At 46.1% G+C, this 6,505-nt stretch overlaps 1 long non-coding RNA gene across 2 annotated transcripts; it reads right to left on the bottom strand.

The window, feature by feature from the left end:
- Positions 1-1,231: 1,231 nt before the first annotated feature.
- On the bottom strand, positions 1,232-3,734 carry LOC127314173 (uncharacterized). Of its 2 annotated transcripts, XR_011748621.1 has the most exons (3): positions 1,843-3,734; positions 1,709-1,760; positions 1,232-1,629 (listed from the first exon to the last, which is right to left on the bottom strand). It is a non-coding gene; the product is annotated as an uncharacterized lncRNA (long non-coding RNA). The 2 variants fall into 2 exon arrangements; XR_007859456.1 differs by having other exon boundaries at positions 1,709-3,734.
- Positions 3,735-6,505: the final 2,771 nt, after the last annotated feature.

The raw sequence follows: 6,505 nt of genomic DNA on the forward strand, positions 1-6,505 counted from the left end.
AATATGGTATACTAATTCTATAAATATGCCGCTTCAAAGAAATAATGAGCATGGGTGATAAAAAATGACACGCTTCATTTATGCAACAAGATTCCCTAGATATTACCTCTGTTCTGACCATGATTCATAGATAGGTGAAAGTCTGAAACATTAATGTGCAGTTTCTGTTCTACTCCCTCCTTCACAGTTTATTAGGCGCGCGCGTACCCCTAGGTCATCAATTTAACCTATATAATTTAAATTATACAATACAAAAATTATATCATTAGAAAATAAAATATCTGAACTTTCTAATGATATAATTTTTATAACATATAACTAATGCTAAATTGATCAAATTTACAACCTAGGGGTACGCGCGTGCCTTATAAACTGTGAGAGAGGGAGTACTTCGATTTACATTTCTTATGGAAACATGCTTCTCGAATGTGAGGATAGCTGCTGGTATGCTTCCAGATATAGTATTGGTACATCCATTTAATATGGTATACTTTTTTTTACTCTGAATCTTTGCCATGTCATGCTGTAGTCATAGGATACTCCTATCTAGGTCTGGCCTTATAGGAGGACTAGATGGTCATGCGCGCTTCGCCGCGCCGGCTGCCAGTCGTTCTTGCATGACCCAGATTCTTGTGTGTTGTCTTTATGTATTCATAGTCGTAGTCGTATATGCTAGGTCGTGGAGCAGTCATAGTTGTAGGACGGATCAAGAGGTCCCTGTCTTAGCCACAGCTTACCGTTGCCACCGAGAATGTTGATGGTTCTTTCTGCCCGGTCGAAAGTAATCTAGGTTGCTGACGAAATATCGTCAGGACGTGCATAATTCCCCCCGGAGAAAGAGATAGCTGTCACCTCTACATTCTGCATGGAAAGATCAGCCTAGGCCGGGACGCGCAGACATGAAGCCCATACTGGTAAATCTATCAACGGGCATTGGCTAGCAACAACATTGTCCACAACAGAAACGAACATATGTCAACAAAGAAAAGCTGAAACAAACAAAGAACTAATGAAATAGCTTAACGACTAACCTCGCAAATTTGCTAAAAAATAATATTTACCTAGCTAACATTGCGGCAAACACAGGCTAATTTTTTTCTGGCATACCACGAGATACAGCATATTAATCATTATCCATCACAACCAAAGATGCAAAACAAAGTCAAAGCAAGCTTCTCGACCAGCCGCCAGTGTTCAGAACGTATTGTTAATCCATTTGGAGGACACGCCATAACGCACAACATACTCTGGCATATCATACATCATAAACATCACACAAACGTAGATAGTACATGGCCAAAGTTCAAGAGTGTTCAGGTAGCATACTTGCACATCGACCTAAACAACATATCAGGTTCGGCTTCATATATACTACATGACGATGACGCACAGACAAAACACAAGAGCACACGCCATCCTGAGGATGCAGCAAACGCCTTTCTGATGCAACATGCTACTTGGAGCAGCTACTTGGAGTTCCACACATTTTGATAATACAGTTATGACCAAGTCAGGAATCGCACAACTGGGGAAAAACGCATATAGTGATACGACAAAGGCATGTATCACAAATTCACAACACCTTCTTCCCTAACTTCTCAGCACCATATGGGAATAGCTGCCTCTTCACTGCAAGAAAGAAGGCAACTTAGCTATGCTCATCACCTAATAAAAAGCAAGAAGAAACAAAAGCAGGCAGAGAACATACTTTTTCTCAGAATGATTTCCCGAATGCAAATCTGGATCATCACTACATGGACCTGCAGCAAAAGAAAAAAAAAGCTTTCAGCACCGGCACTTAGCAGACCAAACCAACATGAGATCCATCACATGCACACATACCGAGGTAGGCAGAGGCGGCGGAGTGTGCAAGCCTACGTCAGGAGACCATGCCATTTTTGCATTTCATTCTTTTTTATCTCTTACTTTTCTTTATGCTTCTATATATTTTAGTAAATTATTGAATATAATATATTCATGGTAACATTTGATATACAGTAAATCACTCATTTTATTCAATTATCATCTTTTTCTATAAATTTCCTTAAATTACATCTTTTAATTGAGTTATATGCTTGTCAGATGGTTATACGATCAATAAAAGAATAGAAATATATATTGCTTTGAACAGTATTTGCATATGGAAATAAAAACTATATGTGCCTTACAAAGATATTATGGCTGTAGCATGCTATTATGAAAAAATATACAACAATTACCGCATATCATCAGTCACAGATTTATAGATGAGGTAAAACTATGCACATGCAAATTTAATAATGGTGTATGCCTTGGTGGACAAACATAGCTGGAAATGCAAACTTCAGGGCATGTTCCATTCCCCACTAACCTGTAAGTACATAAAAGTATCAAAATTATTTCTACTGTAGCATGTGTGTCTCTTTGGCCGTGAAAATACTAAACAATATAATAGTTTCATATAGTGATTAACAACCAACAATCATACATAAATGTTCTGAATAATATAAGAGATTTCACTTTAATCTTGTAAGGCCTGCTAGCATGAATAGTATTAATCTTGGTGGGATAGATTGTGTGCATAATAAAAAAGCAAGAACCTCCTTGCAACTGGAGGAGGCATTTAAGTGATTCTACTAAGAGAGAAATGGTGCCATTTCAGCGATTTGCATAGTTAATCCAAGTAAGTAGTTAGTACTTCTATTTCCCTTAGTATATACTTTTAAATAATAGTGCAATGATAAATATTTATATCTAACTGAATAAACTAAATAGCTGATCGATCTCATGTGACAGAATGTGTAAACTGGCACAGATTCAATCGCAAGATAAGAGCTTATTAACATGGAAGCAACATCTTTTGGTACTGACACATGACACAGAGAAGGTGCAGATATGGCAGGAATATGAGAAGAGGAATGTTTCACAATGAAATTATTAATCGTTAATTAGTCCAGAAATAATTAAGCCACAAAATTACATACTGCTACTGAATTATGAATCTATGCGTCTTTGTTACTGAAACGTAGTGGATATACCAGGAATAGAAGTATATATGGATCAGACATATTAAGAGCAGAGAGACAACAATCTTAACATGAGTACAATACTGCTACTGAAATTATGAATCTATGCATCTTTGTTACTGAAACTCTGTGCCATGGTTCGGCAATACTACGATGGTAAACAATCATAAATGCCCAAGCAGTTTACATACACCAATCGGCATATTAAACAGTATATTATGTACTAAATAGTGCAATTCCCTAATAAGGCCAATCATGCAGCCAAAATTTGAGTAATCTTTTTTAAACTTGTCTAGATGGAGGAAACTAAAAGCGTAATCAAATTCTCCACCAACATCATCCTCAGTATTGTACTTGCTTTTGATATTCACATTTAGTTTCTTGGTTTACTTCCTTACATTGATATTTTGTTATGCCACGAATGAAAGTGTGTCACAAATATACTTAATGCAAGCTATACAAAATGGAAATTTTTAACTTTAGTATTAGAGCAATACTACTACTTGTATCTGGTAAGATCATTTTACCAACATCCTAAATTGATACAAATATTCAAATTTCATCCTGATCATGATTCTCCAAACTCGTGGACAAAATCTGCGGTAGATAAACATCAACAATAGAATCAGTCCTTGGAGCTTGAACATCGATATAAAATTTCACTACCTAGCATACAAATAATTTCTCGCATTCCAACTTCTACTCCAATGATTTGTCACATTGCAAACATTCATCTAGTACTGTCCCACCGACCATGCGAGCACCGTCAAAACGCTGAGAAGCCAGCGATTACAACAGCCTTAAACTGTTTAGATAATTTTTATTCAAGCCGTGTATTAAAGTATTTAGCTAATTTTACAGAGTTAAACGACCAGCTGGAACATGGAGCGAATTTGAGTCCAACAAGGTACAATAGTGCTTTAATTATTTCTGGAGAGATGTCATCTTTACTATTACTAGTATAAATGCCCGTGCGTTGCCACGGGTTTCTAAATTGTATTTTTCAATGCAGATATAAATTTTCCGACTCACTATGAAAATTCAAAATAAATTAGGAATACCATAATGTAAGAGCATCTCCACTCGTTGGCGCTCCCCACGCCCAAATCCGGACGAAACAACCGCCGGATTGGACGAAAATTAGTCGTGGGGAGTACCGTATTTCCAGTCGTCCACCCGGAGTTCGGCGGATAGAGTTTAAATTCAAACAAATCGCCGTCCCGCGCTACAAGTACGGCCAGTTGATCGGCAAAAGGAGCAAAAGGATCAGCCACAGATCGGCGATCGGAGGGAAATTACACGGAGACAGGCTCGTCGGCAGTCCCGGCCGGCACGGCGGTGTCCGACATACCAGTTTCCTCACACGTCGTGGCCGAAGCGGCTGCGGCGGCCGACGATGAAGCAGCGGCAGTGGACGTCGAAGCAGCCGCAGTCGACGAGGTAGATGGTGAGGCCGATGAGGTAGGAGCCGGCGGAGACGACGAAGGACTGGCCGGAGTGGCTCGGAGGATGTCGCTGCGGTGGCCCTGGTACCAATTCCTCGTCTCCTCGTCCATCAGTTCCATGTTGCTGCCGCCCATGAGGAACGCCAAGTCTGTGTTCCTCTTCTTCGCCGCCGCCGTCGTCTTCAGCAGGGCGATCCGGACGCCTTGGTTGGCGAGCATCTCCCGCCACCTGCCGTCGAACTTGTCGTTCCTCCCGTCGGCGTGCGACCTCAAGTCGGCCCAGCACTTGTCGATCGACGCCTGCATCCTGTCGGCGGGATTGCCCGTCTTTTTGAGCTCTTTGAGCTTCTTCTGGCCGAGTTCAGGGCGCCCTTCTGCCGCGCTTGCCGCCGGAGCGTCGGGGTTGTACTGCTCGGTCTTGCTCTTCGAGAGGGTCGTGCGGACTTCCTTCCACTTCTCGCAGTTCTCGAGGCGGGCGTAGACGTTGAGGAACTTGAACTGCAGGCCGGTGTCGTCCGTGTACATGTCCAAAGCTCGGCGCAGCTGGAGAAAAAAGAGCACGGCGATACGGGTCAGCTAACGACGATGTACCTCGGTGATGCAGGGTCGACGGAGCATACCTTTTGCTCGAAGTCGTGGCCGCTGATCGGCCGTTTGTCGCACTCCTCCTGTATGCCGTGCCATTTGCTGCACGCCGTCTGCATGATCCCCAATGGGTGGCCATTGCCTTGTCTCCCCGGTACACGTTCATGTTCGTCTTGTTGAAGTAGGGATCGACGAGTTTGCGCTCCTCGTACGCCTGCTTCACTCGAAGCCAATATGTGTCGAACGACTGATTGACCCCGATTATGCCGTTCGTGGACACGGTCTTCCAAGCTTCGGCGAGGCACTCCTCTTCCTTCGGCGTACATTTGATACGCGGTTCGGCAGGCGGCGAGTCCTTCTTCCTCTTCTTCTTCCCCTTCGACAGGTTGGCGGCGGCTTGTGTTGGCTCTTCTTCTTCCTCGTCTTCTTCTTCGACGGCTTGGCTTCCGCCGGCAACATCCTCCCGATGCTCGTTGCGCGCCGCCACAGCGGCCGTCGCCCTCTGCTCCTCTTGCGTGAAGAACCCCGGGCACGCAGCGGCGGCGGCCATGAAAAACCCCGGGTTCGCAGCGGCGGCGGCGGAGCCGGAGGTGATCATCTCGTGGATCTCCTCTTCGTTCGGCGCCGCCATCGCACCGAACGCGAGCGGCCCTCGTCGCATGGCCGGCGAGGTGTCCTCGAACTGGCCGCCGCCGCCGACGTCAAGCTCGGGCGGCGACGGCGTGGACCTGGACGGTTGGACGTAGGCGCCCTCTTGGAACACGGCAGTCGGCGACGGCGAGTACAGCGAAGGGGAGAAGGACGACGGGGAACTGGTTGTACCTTGCGTCGGCCATTGGCCGGGGAACATGCTGCCGCCGCCCATGGCCATGCTGATCATCCTCGCTTGTTCGTCCTGGGCCGCCGCCGCCGCCCTCTTGGCGGCGGCTTTTTTCACCCTCTCCGCCCTGCCGCTTGTTTCCACCTCGCGCCGTTTCTCGTCCGCCGCCCACTCGGCGTTCGACATGCCCGGCGGCTTCGTCTTCTTCGCCCGCATCTTCCTCGCCGGCGCCTTCGGCGGCATTTTGGTGGACGAGAAGACGAGGAGGAGAGTGGTGGTGGACGAGAAGACGCCGCCGGGAACTGGAGCTGGAAGACGAGGAGATTGGGGAATTTCGGCGGGAGAGAATGGGGATATGCAAGCAAATTGGAGGGAATGGGGATATGCAAGCAAATTGGAGGGAAAATCGACAGGATTTGGTTTTCCAGTCGCCGACTACGCGGGTCCACACGACGTTTCGCGCCAAAATCTTTCGTCCGGAGTCCCCGAGCGCGCCCCGGGGGGCCGGGGATGGCGTGGGCTCGCCGGATGGATGAAGGGCCAAATCCGGACGAAAACGAGGAACCGGGGGCGCGACTGGGCCGAATTTCGCCGTCCGGATGGAAAAAACGTCACTCGGGCCTCGTCGGGGGCACGAGTGGAGATGCTCT

Source organism: Lolium perenne, chromosome 7 (genome assembly GCF_019359855.2).
Source record: "Lolium perenne isolate Kyuss_39 chromosome 7, Kyuss_2.0, whole genome shotgun sequence".
NCBI classification, from domain to species: Eukaryota; Viridiplantae; Streptophyta; class Magnoliopsida; order Poales; family Poaceae; genus Lolium; species Lolium perenne.